This window comes from Numida meleagris, chromosome 1 (genome assembly GCF_002078875.1).
Source record: "Numida meleagris isolate 19003 breed g44 Domestic line chromosome 1, NumMel1.0, whole genome shotgun sequence".
In the NCBI taxonomy this organism is placed as follows: domain Eukaryota; kingdom Metazoa; phylum Chordata; class Aves; order Galliformes; family Numididae; genus Numida; species Numida meleagris.
The window spans coordinates 99,890,057-99,908,229 of record NC_034409.1 but is presented as its reverse complement, the minus strand read 5'-3'; positions in this window follow the sequence as shown (position 1 = coordinate 99,908,229).

Genomic DNA, 18,173 nt, shown 5'->3' with positions numbered 1-18,173 from the left:
CAGTGAGCTTGACCTAATGCTCTCAGTGTAATGAAAATCAGTATGCAAGTACTGTAAGTATCTCAGATGAAATCAGTAAAACTACAGTGAAATAGAAGTCATAGAGGGCACAATGGTGCAGAATTATTACATTCGCTTTTGGACATTTGTTTCTTGGTTTTGTTATTGAGTTTATTTTTGCTGTTGTTTGGTTGCTTGCATACTTTGCAGTGTGGTTTGTATTTCTTCTTCTATCTCTACCTCATTTCTGGTCTGTATGCAAAAGTTTTGTTTTACAATATTTAAAACTTACTTGCAGAATAAGATACCTACTTTTCACTGAAATGCACATTTGATTTGTTATGCTCAATTTCAAAATGCTGTCTTCTAACACAAGATCTTTACAACGTATCATGTTTGCACTCTTAAATCCTGGTAAAATTTCTTGTCTAAAAATGCTGTCCACATTGAAACATGTTTCTGGAATATTTCATGAATGAACTGGTCTTGAAAAGTGGAGTGTTGTACATTTCATTAGAAAGGGTTTTTCCCCAAGAAAGTAAAAAAGAATAGGTAATCCAAATGAAAGGTTCCCATTATTTTAGGCTTGATTTAACAAACTTATCTCTAACTTGCAGTCCTCAGGTATCTCTGGTTATAATTTTCTGAGTTAAGAACTAGATTTTGTATTTATACTATGTTACATACTATGTAATTAACATAACTTAGAAATACTTTAGATAGTTTTATATAGAGATGTAAAATTAATGCTGATTGGGCTCCTATGCCAGCTATTCATCTTCAAATCTCAAATATTTTTATATTCTGGTAATTAGCAAACAGGCACTGAGTTAAGTCTCAAAAATGGAAATGAAACATTCACTTAAAAACATGCACAGGCTAATGTGAAATGGGAAAGATGCCACAGAATAAAAGTTTTGCTAAACAATGTCTTCTTTTTCTGTGAAAGCTAATCGATACACAGTGAAACCAGAATGTTGAGATCCAACTCTATGGGTATTTTCCATATTGGTCATAAAAACTCTTGCCAAAATGTTTTTGATTAATCATATTGAAACCTTTTAAAACACTGAAGCACTGGTGTTGCTATAGCATGTCACTGTGTGATTTAGCTCTTTAGATGTGAATTTAAAATAAATAAATAAATAATAAATGGATACCTGCTGTAGCGCTCAATAACCAGTGGTGACCAAGACAATGAAGGAGACTGTTATGCTAAAACTAAAAGGATGGACACATTAGATATTGCACTTGGTAAAAAAATAAAATAAAATAAAATAAAATAAAATAAAATAAAATAAAATAAAATAAAAGGTAAAATGCCCTGTCTCAGAAACTGGCAGTATTTTTACAGTATATTAAAATGGTGGTGGAGATGGGCAATGAAGCCTTTTCAGTTATCAGATCTCTTCCAAAGCTCTTTGAAAAGCATTCTGAGAAAATAGCACTAAGTGAAAAGCAGTATTTTAGAAGACAGTTTTTGGTGGAATAAACCTTCATCACATTGGAAATGTTACATTCCTCTTTTCTTCTTGCAGCACAATTTAGAAAAATAATAAAAGAGGAAAGTAGAATGAGTCTCTGTGATCATACTCTAAGACAATTCTAGGTAAAAAAATAAATAGATAAAGAACCTGTGAACTGTATTTTGAAGAAAAAAAGAACTATTACTGCATACTACTGATTGCTAGAACTGTGCAGGCAAAAAGTGCTGAAATACCCACCCTCAATATTATTTTGATCAAGTAAGAAAAAGGCAGAACAACTCATATAGTGTTTGGACAATAGCTGACATAGCACTATGTGAAACAGTTCTATTGGATGAAAACTGCAGTTACTTCATTTGGGAAAGAATTTTCTGACTTTTTAACACTACAGCAGAGATCATGTGGGCATGGTATTAATCAAATTAGGGTGGGAACTGCAAGACAGAAGCAGAACTACAAGGTTTCCTGTACACTTACAGTGAAGTGCTAATGGAGTTTTATCTGACCCTACCAACTACTCAAGCCGTGTGTGCCCTAGTACAGCTCATAACAAAGATCATTTCATGTGATTTATTTAAACCATTGCCCATTTAAGAACATTTCCTAGCATGCTTCCTAGCCTACACTTAAGAGAAAGGAACCCTACGGAAGACCTAGTGTGTAGATAAGATTTACTTGAGATGTCCTTTGTATTGCCCACACCCTACAGCAATCTGTATTATATCAGCCTTAACTGATTACTCAATTTTAACTAGCAGTACAAGCTAAAACAATTTTGTTGTCACTCATAGCAGTGTAAAGGAGAAAGGAAGTTACAAGTATCCTGCGAAAATGCAGCCTAGCTGAGAATCATCTCAGATTGAGACACTTGTGGAACAGCTAGGTATGGCCTTTAGTGATTTTTTTCATCAAAAGAAGAAAAGAAAGAGAGTTTTTTTTTTTTTTTTTTTTTTTTGCAGAGGAATTCCCTCTGAATTTTTTTCAGAAAATTTTTCTCTTTGAAAAATTAAAATGACTCACTTCAGCAGTGCTTTCTGAAGGTGTTTGCTAATTCCCCCAGGCTTCCTCCCTTAGAATGATTAGCACAAATGGGTGAGTACTTCCTTTGTGTTTGAGGGCTCTGGTATTGTTTCCTTTTTCTTCTATTACCAGCATGCCTTTTTATTTCAACGCATTCAAATTATTTCTTCCTCCCTCTGTAATCTAACCTCTGCCTATTCTTTTTCCACTCCAATTAATTTTGAATAAATCAAGTCTGTGTAATTTTCCTTATGGAAAAGCTTGAATCCCTTAGAATCTATTAAAAATATCAGTGATCTCTTGTCAGGATACAATACTCTCCTTCATCTATCAAGAGCTAAGGCTAGTTAAACCACTAACTTTTCACGGGATAGGACTCAATTTTTTTGCAAAAGTTGAATGTTTCCTGTTGATATTTTTTTCACAGATGAGCTCTTTAGATATTTTAAGTTAATGTTTATTAACAATTATTATTATTATTATTTTTTGTACTATCATAGCAGATATAACTAGTTAAGCTTAAATGAGAAACTTTATGGAAAATTGAGAAAACTAAGCTAAGCAAATCTTTTGAAACTTATACTGTCTATATCAATAGGTAACAAAATAGCAAACATTTCCTTCTGTTACCAGTTCTAATATTTTTCTAGTACCAACACAAAGTTAGAGGAAAGGAAATGGTGTAACTCATGTTCCCAGCTTGCTGCAAAACAAGGAGCCTTTTTTTCCTCATCTTTTTCAACATTATTATTTTATTTTCAGTAAGTGGTCAATTAAAATCTCCACTTGTTACTTTACAAAGCCATGATTGTCACTGTACAAACATATGCAGATGGTAATTGCAGTTTCATTTGCTGGCTGTACATCAATAAAAGTTAAGACTGTTCCACTGAGATAGCACAAAGCTTTTTAGTAAGTCAGCATTTTTTCTTGTGCCTCCAAAAAAAAAAAACCAAAACAAAACAAAAAAAACTATTACAATCTGAAAGTATGTCAGCATATTTTATTGTTTGCCTAGATAAATTTGTTACAAGTTTCTCACATATAACAGTTTTAATATACAAATAAGTCTCAGCTACTAAAGAAAGCTATTTTATATAACTTTTTGTATCAAACATGAGAACTTAAATATAAACACAATATGTAAATAACTAGTATATTAATAATTCAAATTGAAAATTATTGATTTATTTATTTTAAACTGAACTATTGAATTATTAATGAGAATAGTAAGAATTTTATTCAAAACAATCAGAAGAGGCCTTTTCATAAAGTCAGATTGTATTATCACTGCCTGTTGTGGAGGACAAAAACATAATTGTTTTCAAAAAGGCAAATTCACAAAAGACGCAATGGTTGCTATTAAAAGCAATGATCTAAATGCTACCTAATGAGTAGCTGGCAGAAGCTGGAACGATGCACTGAAGGGTTACTTTATAATTGAGGTCTTTTCAAAACACCTGCTAGTGCCAGCTGTCAGGAAGAAGTTAGAGAGCAAGATAGATATTGTGGTTATGCCCACGTTATTTTGTAAACTGGTGTAGTAGAAATAGTTTAGCAAACTGAAGTAGCTGGTGATGGTGTGCCTAAATGTATACTGTGAATATTATGGGGGTTATATGTCTGCATAGATGTAGTCTTCTCTCATATGTGAAATACCTGTCAGTATTTGAGGTTCAACCTGTCTAAAGCAAAGTTGTCCCACAGTCATCTGCTCTTATGACTGTGGGTTCTTTGAAGGCTACCTATGAAAATGCCAGACTGTCCTTTTGCCGTCTGACACTGATAACTTTAGTAGTGACACAAGGTCTTACAAGCTTGATTTCAGTTTCTACTTCAGTTTCTACCTCATTTTTTTCCTCACTCTTTTCCTTCTCATTTCTGATTGACATGATACCAGCAGACCAAATTGGTTGCCTTTGAATTTGGTCATTGGTGAAAATAAAGACATGGTAAGGAGAAATGGTGGGTTTGATCCTGCAGCCGCAGCAGTCACTTCGGGATGACATCCCAAAGGCTGTTCCTCCAGCTCAACTGAAATTTCTAGGCCTGATAGACAGATTTGGACTGATAGCCCAGCATTGCCTCTGTGATGCTGCACAACTAACAGGCTGCAAAATTTTTGCATGTAAAATGATAAAATAAAGATCCTGTGTTGTTGGCTGATATCCTAACATTGTGTTAATGTCAAATTTTGAGAGGATAAATGCTCAAGAGAATGACCTCTGTATGTTATAGCCTCATACCTCTAGATTCTTCCTAAAAATGGGTTATTGGTATGGTGCGAGAAGCTCACTCAGCTCAAAGCTGTGATTAAAGTTACCAGGGCTATTATCCAAATTCTCTTCTTTTGCATAGGGCAAGTGGAAGACAGAGATTAAAAATACACATGCTTTGTATTCTGAATTTTTAAACTATGTAAGGGTGGTTGTCAGGTATCCCATAACCTTCTGGTGCTTTTGCCAGGACGCTACAGGTTTGTAAACTGTTAAGTATCACTCACATGACACTCAAACCTCTGGATACCAAGGAGATGTAACCCACCTGATTGAGCCTCTCCATAAATATTCATCATATCCATATTTTCCATATTTCTGCCCTTAGACTCACAGCAAGTACTGGGATGGAAAGGTTTACGTGTTAAAGTGGAAAACAATTCAACTATTGTTATTCTTCCCTTACAAACAGAATCCTTATCTTCTAACCAACACTTTTGTATGGGTTTGCAGAAGCAACAACTTCTTGAACCTTGTTTCTGAAATCCCTTTATTTGTAATGAAAGTTGTCCTGAATAAACAAAATATTTCTTACTTCATATTTTAATTTTTGTCTATACAGATTTTCCCTTGGGCTTTGGAATTAAACATTCATTTTTCCTCCCCTCAGTATTGTCTCAAGAAAAATGTCAGATTTTAAGAATAGATAAAAATCACTGAGCTTTCATAATTAGTATTTATTCAATTAAATCTGACATAAAAATCGAGAATTACTTAGCTAATCTAGAGAAACAGTGTTCAGATACCATCTTCTAGTATCCTTAAAACAGACATTGACAGATATGTATTGTTTGCACATAAGTGAATACTCTTTTTTTATTCTTCTGGCTGTTTCATCTTAATTGGCAATTCAAATAGTTCTAATATCTTCTTATGATTCTAATATTGTTATCCTGTGTTATAGAAAATATCCATTGACCTTCATAGAAATAAGGCCTGCTTTACAATTTTAGTTTTCCCATCTCTTTCAACTACAGTGAAACTCCTTGTATCTGAGGGAAATTCATGAAGTAGGTCTAGCATGTTCAAACTAAGGAAGATTTTGTTTTAAAGGAATCACAATTAGGAATAGAAGTTAATTTAAAATTATTTCCTTTCAGATATCTAGAGAGAAATTTATTCCTGTGCAGAGCACCAGCACAAGACTTATGCACCACTTAGATGAAGTTGAAGCAACATGTGAGACATACAGGCATCTTGAGGTATGGAGAAGAATGAAGAATTGCATTCTTATGGGATTAGTGTTTCAATAATAAATCTGTTTTAAAATACTGTGCAAACACTTAATCTACCTAGATCCTGAGTTGGACAAGACTGGCTTCCTCTGAAAGTATGATAAAAATTTTAAATACATTTAACTTGATTTTTACTTTACTATGTCATCTTGATAATAGAAATACTACCCGAATTCCTGGAAACTGATTAGTGTGAAAAAAAAAATCTTTGTAAAACCCTATACATTTTGTTATCAATGTATATAATAGGCAGACTTAGCATACATTTCTATGGATGCGAAGGTTATAAAGTCTTGCTTTCTGTGAGTGTAACAGCCTGTTTCTATCATCAAAAGCCTTAATGAAGAAGAAACAGAAGTCTTAAAGACAACAACATTTTTGGAACTAAGATGAATTAAACAGATCTGTAGGGGGAAAAACCCTGTAAGAGATTAGTTTTCAACTCATAAGACCTGAAATGATAAACATGGTAGAAAATCTTCCAAATACTCAGCCACAGGTGAAGCTTTATTAAAGTCTGAGACCCTTTCAATTATCATCAAGGATGAGATATAGAAATGTAGTAATAATTAACTCTGATGGGCCTTTTTGTTCTTTCATTAGCATAAATACAATGAATTGGGAGGGGGAATTTAGTAATTGAGCAGGTAATTCTTCAGCATGTTTTGGCAAAGCTAGAGTCAGGTTAACTAATTGAAATGGACATTTTCTCTTTCAGGGATAAGAATATAAATTCTTACTTGCATAATGACTTCAGCCTTTCCTAAAATTTCATAGGAAATAGTCATATTGTTGCTTTTTTATTTTCCTTTTTATTGCTTTTTTTTCTGACTTGGAGATTGTCAATTAAAAAAAAGAAAAAAAAAAGCCCCCAAAGAGCTGATTATTTTATAAGCGCTTATTATACCTGTGAGCATGAATGTGCTACTAGTGATCTTACTAACCAAGTTTATTTTCTACTGGCATTGTTTCCCACTTGGAAATACATAGACGGTATATACCATTTGTTCTACAGCGTGAGGTGCTTATTTTAGCCAGATGCATCTATTAATAATTGATGGCGCGGTGATCTACAGCTATTCAAACTGATATTCCCTAATGTGGATATATATGTTTGTAGGTAGAATCTCATTACTGTCCTCTAGATTCTCTGCAAATGGGTCTTTCATGACACGAAAGTCAAGGCAAGGCCTTAATGTTTTTGGATAGAGAAGAACTGTAATTTGCTATGTGATTGCATATCAGGGCATGTATATAGTTCTGCAGCCAAATAACACTTTGTGCTTGTTTGAATTGTAATCCAGTAAGACTCTTTCTAAATAAGTTTTTTTCTACATAACTTATTTGATTTGTTGATTATTTCATGTATCCAGACTATATTTTCCAATTCACCAAGGTCATTTTGATCTTCAATCCTGTCTTCTAATGTAATAAAAATATTTCCTCACTTGTTATTTCCTGAAATTACGTAAAAATTATATAGCTATACTGTCTTACAGACCATTATGATTTGGGAAAGGAAATGACAATGGATGTAGGACAAACCACAATAGAATCTTTTTTGATAACATCCTCAATTTTATAGTGAATTGTCAATGATGGTTATCTGAATGTGGTATAAATTCACTTAGAATTGTCTAACCTGATACATTTCTAACAAATCTGTACTATTTTCTTTTATGATTACAAACACAAATTGTTCCAAAATATTTCTGAATTGAAGTTATTCCCCAAAAGATGATTTCCTTCTTTTCAACTGATTATTAGTGTGCATGATAAGTTCCCATTTCTTATCTTTCCATACCTTTCTGCGTTGTCCTCAGTGTTTCTAAGATTTCATCAGCTGTTTCTGTCACTACTAGGTGCCACTAGGTCCAGCCATATCTTTGATACATTTAACTTGTCTGCATACTATCTAAGCTTCTCCTTTCTAACTGTCTGCTGTCACTGCTGCTAATTGTGTGACATCACTTGACATTTATTCTGAATATTGATGTAGAAAGCATCAGAACTTTGGCTTTTTTGCATTATCTGTTATTTTCCATTGAAATGATAGATGTATGAATCTTTTCCTTGGTCTTTCTCTTATTTCCAGTATTTTGACAGTGTTTTTCTATGCTAGCTGCATACCATTGTAAACACTGGATTTTATTACTCTGCCTTTAAGCATATGCTGCTATAAGTTTTCATTTAACTTTTGATTATCCAGTTAAAAATAGTGAATAATTAATTCTGATAAATTGTTCCATATACTGTTCTGATGCCTACTTGTCCTGATAGATGTCAAAGCATTTTAAATCCTCCCTTACCACCAAATCCTTTTCTCCATATGATTTATATACTTATGAACAGCCTCATCTACCTGAACTTTCTTAGTGTAGAGTAGATCATAGATCATCACAGTAATAAGGTGTTATTTTTCCCTTTCAGTCACAACTGAGAAACAAAGTTGATAGTTCCACCAGTGGGAGGTATTTTAATTCACAAGGTAACTTTTCCTATACAACCCCACCATCATTTCAAAATAATTTATGGGTCTCTGTATAAATATTCCAGTTGAAATGATTCAGTCAGTTTTTTTTCTTATAACAGATAATTTATATTAATGGTCTCCTATTAACATTTCAGGATATCCCTATTTTTTTTTCAACAATAAGCATTAGTAGGTCGTTTCATATACTGTGAGGTGTTCCATCTTCTTTTTCATCTTTGTGTTCTCACTTTTACCTGATCTTTGTTGAAGGTATTGTTTACATATCTGAGGACCTGAGGATCTTTGTTATTTTTAAAGGAAAACCTTTAAAGGACAACTGTTATTTTACTTGTTTATTTACTTCATCCAAAAGGCTATCCATTTGTCTTTATGATGTTTCTGTATAGTCTCTAAGTAGAAGAACAGGGATAACACTAAACCTCCTTCCAGCTTCTCCAAATAATGTAACTCTAGGGCCTGAGTTGCAATTGCATATGTGTAGGAATAATGTGTTTGTAACTGTGTAGAATAAAATAAACAAAAGGAGAGAATTTATGCTTTAAGGATACTTTCTGTGTTACTCCAAGAGTAACCTATGCCAAAATAACGTTTGTTTTTAGAACCTGGATTACAAGTGAATTTTTCACTGTTTGAGAACTGATCTGTTCCCTGAGATAAAATGGAGAGAAAAAAGTGTTGAAATGTGAACTACAACTTGTTATAATATTAACAATTTAAGAGTCCAAATATAAAATGTTGAAAGAGAGTGCTTTGACATTTCTAAAGTGCTTCTATTTTTAAGGTTTTTATAACTAGAATCTCACCTAAACTGATAGATTTTCAGGTTCACTTTGAAGAAAAATGTGAAATTTTCTGTTGAAAAATCTATATAAAATACTTTATATCCTGTGTAGCCATTAAGAGTCCTAACATCTAAATTGTGAGGAAAAATTATGAAGGTAATTATATATTTAATATTAGCTTTGGAGAAAAGAAAAGAAAAGAAAAGAAAAGAAAAGAAAAGAAAAGAAAAGAAAAGAAAAGAAAAGAAAAGAAAAGAAAAGAAAAGAAAAGAAAAGNAAAAGAAAAGAAAAGAAAAGAAAAGAAAAGAAAAGAAAAGAAAAGAAAAGAAAAGAAAAGAAAAGAAAAGAAAAGAAAAGAAAAGAAAAGAAGATCTTCAGAACCTGAATGCCTTGCCAAGCCTCCTTGACAGGACTTTTTAGTGAGACTATACATTGGACAGAAACTGCACGCTGGCAAGCATGGTTATGCATTTATTACATTAGAAGGGAGACAAGGAAGAACATACGGATGTTGTCAAGAAGGAGAGACTAAGTCTGCTATGCTGGCAGTTTATCCATGTGGGACTGAATAGGCATCAATGCAGCTCTTGTATTCAGAACATGAGATGCTGAGCTTGGAGTACTTCTGTCTGTGATCGAAGCTCCTGACAAGAAAAGGAGTGCAAAGAGCCCTTCTTAGCTCTGCCTAGAGTCTCTGAGAGCACTAGGAGCCTTGAGTTAGCTCAACATATTGGTGATATTCTGGTGTTATTCTGTTTATCTTTTAAAGTCTGTTGGTTTTTTTTCAGTATAAAATCTCATGTACGTCTGCACAGATCATGGACAATAATATGCAGGAGCTCATAAGCTGATTGAAGAAAGATGAGATCTGGATTTGGCCTAGTATGAGCATACAGCTCAAAGCTTTAGGGTTGATGACAATGTTGCTGATAGTACAAAACCACTCCAGTGTGAAGATGAAGGGAGAGTGTTGGAAACAGGACAAAGAGGTTTCAATTTTTGTAAAAACAGAAGTGGGTGCCCATGAAACAGCTTACACAGTTGGACAGGGAAGATTTAGTCAAGACTTGAATTAGCTTAAGATCATTTGATTTTTTATTTTATTTTTTTCAGATAATGTCCTTGGAGATGAGAACATGAAAGCTATTGTTGATTTCAAGTAGTTGGGAAAGCTGTGCCTATAGGGGGGAAAAAGCATCATCAGTAGCTCTAACTGAGGTTGTGTGATCATACCAGTGATGAAGCACTACCTTCTGGATGGTAGAGATTGTAGGTTTGAGCCCAAATACCATGAGTTAGGTGAGGGAGAGAGCAACTATGTAGTAAAGATAATGCCTGTAATTTTTCTCCCTATACTTTATCCCTCTGCTAAGAAATTCAGCAGAGACCATTAGGTCACTCTTTCCACCAGTCTCTAACATGTGTATTGTTGCCACAGAATTTGTTAGGGATGACTTTTGCTCCTTAGTGCTAGTCTACAGTACTTTTAAAATTCATTTCTGGTCATCATACTGTTCATGAAACCTGTCATATAGCCATCTTTCAGAGGGCAGACTGGAAATTTGTGCCAGAGTACAGCTGAGGCAAAAATGTTAATAGGGCCTTCATGCCTGCAGGCAAAACTCATGAATATCTGTATCCTGAGACATAAATGCAGGATGTACTCAGCGAATTACAGAAGACTATGCCCTTAAGTGTAGCCAGCTGGTTCAAGCTCCTTGGTTCAGTGAACCTGAGACTGAAATCAGGTACATACATGGCATACAATTTAAAATTGGACCATATGTCTGTTTCCATGTTCCTCATCATCCCATATATTTTGATTTTGCCTTTTCTAAGCCTTTTTCCAGCAACTGTTTCTTTGTTTTTTGGCACATATTTATATTTAATCCAATTCCGTGTTGAAATGGTGTCCTGAAAGACACTTTAAGTGAGAAATCCTATTCAGTAAGTCACTTAAGTAGTTGTTTATTTTAAATGCATTTCCACAAATTTTAGTGGGAAATAATAACTGATCTACAGTAGTATTTGCACTTTCTTTAATGTTCATACAATTGAGACCCAGATAATATTTTTTCTTGGTATTCTATCCTTTCTTCTTTCTTTAATTTTCCTGCTCACTCTTGCTCTCACTACTTTTTCCATATTTTGCTTTACTAATATATATTCACACATTTTTGTTTCCCTCATAACTCCTTTTTACAGTGCTGTGATGGAAAGTAATTCATTGGATTTGTATGAAGAATCTATGCAAACAATGAAAGGTGAAATTGAAGAAAACAGAAAATATCTCAGAGATTACTTAAAACATAAAACCAAGAAAATCAAGTCCTCTAGACACAGAGGGACAGTTTTGAAAAGTGCCCTATTCAAAAAGTATTACTGAACTCTGCAGAGTGTAACAATTATTACACTAAAATCTAAAATGATTTTAAAAGAAGTCCAATTCTTTGAAGAAACTTTTACTTACGCATAATCATTACTCCTGCTTTTGTCATGAGGAATGTTATTATAATTTCTAATAAAATAGTTGGCTTCACTCTTCAATAATACCCATTATTGGTTTGTCTCACAAACACAGTCCATCTTTTCCTGAAGCAGTTTGTTTTTGGATGGAACAGTGGCAACTCTTATGCTTTACAGCCAATGGGATTACAGCAGAATCTTTTGTATTAGATGAGTAGATGTGTGTGTTATGTGGCATGTGTGAATGTCATACAACAGAAATTAAGAAAACAATAGCACATGAAAAATAAAGATCCAAGTAGGCTATTCAATATCAAAATAACAAAAGCAAGACAATCATTTTTTTTTGTTAGGCATTGGAGAGCATGGCCATTATCTTCTAGATAACTTAGCCTAGGATCCTTTTGCACCGAACCATATTTATGTCACTGACAGCTGGGGCTGGCCATGAAGGGCAATGGCATGCTGGCATGGAGCACATTGTGTCCCCTGTGCTACAAGCCACAATGAAACTGGACTCTGGAAGATTTTACCAGGAGTTTATGAAGTTTGGTTGAGGATGGACTCTACTGATCCAAAGGTAAGATCTTCATTGGCATGGAGATCCTCCCTTCTCAACAAATACTTTCCAGAAATGTCTTCCTCTGATATGGTTAGATTATAAAAAAATAACAAGGAGGAGAGAGTTAGGGAGTAAAGGAGTGGAGCTGAACCTGGGGAAGAATGAGGGATGTGTTTTTTCTAACTGTGCAAATGTCTCCTTTTTTCATTTGTTTCTTTTTCCCAATACTTGATAGCTACATTAATTGGAGATTAATTTACTCAAGTTGATACTGTTTTTCCTATGACAGTAATCACTAAGTGTTCTTTCTGTTTTTATCTGGACCCATAATTTTTCTCACTATTTTCTTTCTATTTTCTCCCCCATTACAGGGAGAGAATATGCGAGTGAGGGGCTATGTGGGTGCTTCGCTGTTAGATGGGCAAACGCACCACATTATGCAGTGAAATTTTAACACTCCTAAAAATGCCATACAAAATGATGACATAACTGATTATTAAACTGAGCACCTGCATTTTCATTTCCTGTTATGAAAAATTCATTTTTCTTTTTTCCTTCTTCATTTTTTTCTTAAATATGTTTCTTAATTGAATGTAAGAAGTATTACCTGGAAAATGAAAGTCTGCTCTGAATTTCTTAGCAAGTATTTTCTGCTCTTATGTTGTGAACATTTTTTTCTAAGATACTGTCTGTCTAGATTCACAGGAACATTTAGAGGAAATAAAGAATGATTTTCTACCAATGAAATATTTATTGTCACCAAACACCTTTGCTTTGGTTGTGTCTGTGTCTTGATTATGTGGAAGATGATTTAAGGTACACTTTTGTGCTGTAAGTAATTATAAATATTAAAGAAGATGAGAGTACAATTTATAAGGGTCACACAGTGCTGGCAGAAACAATTGCCAACTTCTTGTGTGGTATTCTTTTTTTTTTTTCAAGCTGTCTCATTAAGGTTATTCTACCTTCTAATGCTCTCCTCTTGTTTAAAATAAATGGTGGTGAATCTATGTATCCAAAATCACAGCACTTGCATATACTTCCAGTAATTGAAAGTTCACACTACAGGTCAAAAGTGGTAATTTACCAGGATTTTATAAAATTGTCTTGAATCTTTCTTTGCATTGAACTGGGAATTGTGTTTGGGAGAACATTTTATCAAGTTACAATGAAATACAGGATCGTAGATTGATTCAACAGCTTTGAAATTCCGTGATATAAGGGACATTGCTCAAATATGGGTGCATTTGTATTGCACACAATTGAGTTATTGCATTGTCATGGGAGCCATAGGAAATCTGGAGTTATTTCCCTTTTGTAAAGTAGTTTTACAAACAATTTGCAAATATTTCTCAAGTTTGAACTTAAGAATTCATGGGTGATACTGCAAAGGTCAAGGCCAGGGATGGTCTTCAAACAGAATCACAACTAATACATGAGTTTAAGATTATTTCAGTGGTCTTTGTTTCCTATCCACCCATATATTTACTTGGCTTGTCATGCAAATAAGTAATCCTTGTATAGTCATTTGAAGTGGAGTGATTCCAGAAATTGATTACATTAACTGCCCTCAGTTTTTCCATTTTTTCTATGATACCTGTTAAGACTTTCTGTTAATGTTTCTTAATTCTATTAGGAATAAGCCACAAATGTTTTGCATAATCATTGATCATAAGGAAAAAAGAAAAAAAAGAACTCTCTTCCTGAAAAGAGTGTCAAGAGAAATTATCACGAAGAAGAAAATAAACCTCCCATTGTTTATGAGACCTAGGTTCAAAGCAGGAATCAGAAATGTAGAATATCTCATTAAAATAGAAATGTCAAGCCTGAGACGAGTTCTGAAGGACAGAAAAAGGTAAAGATCCCTCCTAAATATCATGGCACAGCTAGTTCATTAAGTTGGGACTAGAATTGTTAACTAAGTTGTCAACCGGTGCTGAGAAAGAATTACACTGAAACATCACTTTGATTTACTCTGTGGGTGCAAAGATTTAAATACCATCTTTTTGTACCTAATGAGAATTAGATATTGAACAAAATGTCTCAAAATGTCACTCAGTAGAGCATGTGCTGTTGAGAAATATTTCAGGAGGCAAATAGAATCATTTTTTCTAATGGTACAGAGAAGAACCATTTAGATGGTCTTTAAGGAGATATAATTAAAAAATGTGGTAAAACAATAATTGAGGAATAATCAACCTCTCTCGTCATAAGGGAAGATTCAAAATACAGGAGTCTAGTTTGAGAATTAGGAACACATTATCTGTCACTGTATTTCTTTGCAACCAGTCTTTCTGCATTTTAGATTATACACATACACATATATAAGAGAAACAGCGGCAGAGCTGATTAGATAAATTATTTTTGTGCTATGATATTTGTGATTTCAAAATATATTTTCCTGCCATTAATTGCAATGAGAAATTAATCATTTTTAATAAAAGTGAACTGTGGGAGGAAAACTGCTTTGAGGTTACTGAAATATTGTGTTTTACTACATTTTAACTGTTTTGGTTTTCCTTGATTATTGTGTAAAAAAAGATAAATAAAATAAAAGCCTGTTAATCCACTGAATATCAAAGTTTAAAGTAATAAAACCCCTAATATTTTGAAAAAATTTTCCCCTTCAAATGAAATTCCATCAAATTCAGCAAAATTTTAACAAATAAAAAATGTTAGAAAAGTATTTGTCACTGTTTTAACAAACCAGTCACAAGCCCACTGGCAATACTTCTCTCCTTCATAACAAAACTACGAGATCAGATTGAGAAATGTTCACATATTAGGGTAACAGAGTCATACAATCAAAGAAGACTGGTGGGTGATTAAAAATAAAGAAACTGAAAAAAAAAAGAGTTTGGGAAGGATCAAAAAGCAGAAAAGAAATGCATCTGGAAGAAGAAACATGATATAGAAAGAGTCAAGAGAAAGTAACTGGAAAAAATCTAGGAGAAAAGGCCTAATGTCTTCTCCTTTATAACATGGATGCCTGCAGTTTGAGGAACTGTTTTTTCCTCAGTACATGATCAAAGTAGCCAGCTGGGCTTAGCTAAGGAAGTAAAATATCTGATGAAATGAAGGAAGTTGCCCTCCTGTAGCAGGCAGGATCAGATTGGAAATTTATAACATCTAGGCAGGAAGATGACTCTGGAGATCATCGAGTCCACCCACCCTGCTCAGAGCAAGGTTAGCCAGGGAAGGTTGCTTAGGACTGTGCCAAAGTGGGCTTTGAATATCCCCAGGGATATACAATCTGCAAATGGCCTGGAAACCCTGTTCCAGGGTTTAAGTTTACATGAAATTTCCTGTACTTCAGTTTGTGTCCATTGTCACTCGCATCAGTGGATACCATGAAGAAGAGTCTGACTTGTTCTTTTTACTCCTTGCTTAATTAAATTAGTAATATTCCCTTGAGACTTTTCTGGTTCAGTTTGAGTAGTACCAGCTCTCTCAGCATCTCCCAGTCATTAATCACCTTTAGGATCCTTTGCTGTACTTGCTATAGTACACCTCTGTCTTTCTTGTACTGCATACCATCTGTGTCTCACCAGTGCTAAGCAGAGAGGAGGGATTGCCTCCACTGACCTGCTGACTACACTCTGCTTAATGCAACCCACAATGCTGTTGGACTTCTTTGCCGGAAGGGTGCATTGCTGGATCATGGGTAACTTGGGGTCCACCAAGATGCCCAGATACTTCACTTAAAAGCTGCTTTCCAGGCAGTCAGTTTCCAGTGTGTACTGGTACACAGAGCTGTTCTTCCCCAGGTGCAGGACTTTGCCTTCCCCTTTGCTGAATATTATGAGATTTCTGTTGGCCCATTTCTCCAACTTGTCAAGGTCCTTCTGAAGGATAGAACAACCATCTCACCTGTTTACCACTTATCTCAGTTTTGTATTGTCTTCAGACTTGCTGTGGGTACATTCTGACTCATCACACAGGTCTTCAATGAAGATGTTAAATTGTATTGGAATTGATTCCTGGGATATGCCTCTGCAAATGGATATCCATCTGGACTTCATACCACTGATAACACTGTATAAAGCCTGAGTGTTAAAAAGATTTTAGTTCATCTCACTGTTCACTTATCTTATCCATACTTCCTCTGTTTGTTTATGAGGATATGGAAGACAGTATCAAAAGCCTCACTGACGTCAAGATTAATAACATCCACTGTCTCTACCTTGTCCACTAAGCTAATTGTTTCATCGTGGATATCAGGTTAGTTAGCATGACTTTCACTTCATAAATCTATGCTGACTATACTCAGTCCTCTTGTTACAAGCTGAGAGAGATGGGGCTGCTCAGTCTGCAGAAGAGAAGGCTCTGGGGAGACATGAGAGAGGCCTTTCAGAATGTAAAGGGGAGCTGTAAGAAAGGGACAGATTCTTTAGCAGGGGCTGTTGTGATAGGACAAAAGGAATGCAAATGATGTCATCTACCTGGAATTCTGCAAGGCCTTTGACATGGTCTCCCACTGCATCCTTATCTCAAAAATGGAGAGATATGTATTTGAAGAGTGGTCTATACAGTGGTTAAGGAATTGGTTGGAAGGTCATAGGCAGAAGGTTGTGATCAATAGCTACATGCCCAGGTGGAGGCCAGTAACAAGTAGTGTCCCCCAGGGGTCTGTCTTGGGACCAGTACTCTTTAACATCTTTATCAGTGACATAGATGATGGGATTGAGTGCCCCCTCAGCAAGTTTGCTGATGACCCCAAACAGAGCAGTGCAGTTGATACAGCAGAAGGAAGGGATGCCATCTGGAGGGACCTTGATAAACTCAAAAGGTGGGCCCTTGTGAACCTAATGAAGTTCAACAAAGCAAAGTGCAAGGTTTTGCACTTGGGTCGAGGTAATCCCAGATATGTATACAAACAAGGAGAAGAATTCCTTGAGAGTAACCCTGCTGAGAAGGAGTAGGGGTCCTGGTTGATGAAAACTTAACATGAGACAGCAGTGTGCACTTGCAGCCCAGACAGCCAATGGCATCCTGAGTTCCGTCTGAAGACAGATGGCCAGAAGGGCAAAGGAGGTGATTGTCCCCGCCCATTCTGCCCTCGTGAGGCCCCAGCTGGAGCACTGAGTCCATGTCTGGGGCCCCTAACACAGGAAAAATGCGGAACTTTTGCAGAGGGCCCAGAGAAGGACAATGAAGATGATCCAAGGGCTGGAGCACCTCTCCTATGAAGACAGGCTGAAGAAACCAGGCTTGTTCAGTCTGGAAAAGAGAAGGCTGCTGAGAGACCTCATTGTGGCCTTCCAGTATTTGAAGGGAGTTTATAAACAGGAGGGAAATCAACTTTTTACAAGGGTCGATAGAGATAGGACAAGGGGGAATGGTATTAAACTAAAGGAGGGGAGATTTAGGTTAGATGTCAGGGGAAATTTTTTTACTGAGAGCATGGTGAGGTGCTGGAACAGTTTTCCCAGGGAGGCTGTGGATTCCCTGTCCCTGGAGGTGTTTAAGGCCAGGTTGGATGTGGCCCTGTGCAGTCTGATCTAATATTTGATCTAATGATTGGCAGCCCTGCCTCTGGCAGGGGGACTGGAACTTGATGATCCTTGAGGTCCCTTTCCAGTCCACGTTGTTATATGATTCTATGGTATGAAGGGGAAATTGTTTCTAATTAAAAGAAGGGAGCTTTATTCTGGATATAAAGAAGATTTTTTTACAATAATGGTGATTAGGCACTGGAATAAGTTGCCCAGAGAGGTGATAGATGCCCCATGCTGGAGACATTCAATATCAGGCTGGCTGAGGATCTGAGCAACCTAATCTAACTGTAGGTGTCCCTGTTTGTTGCAGGGATGACCCTTAAGGGTCCATTCTAACTCAAAAGATTCTATGA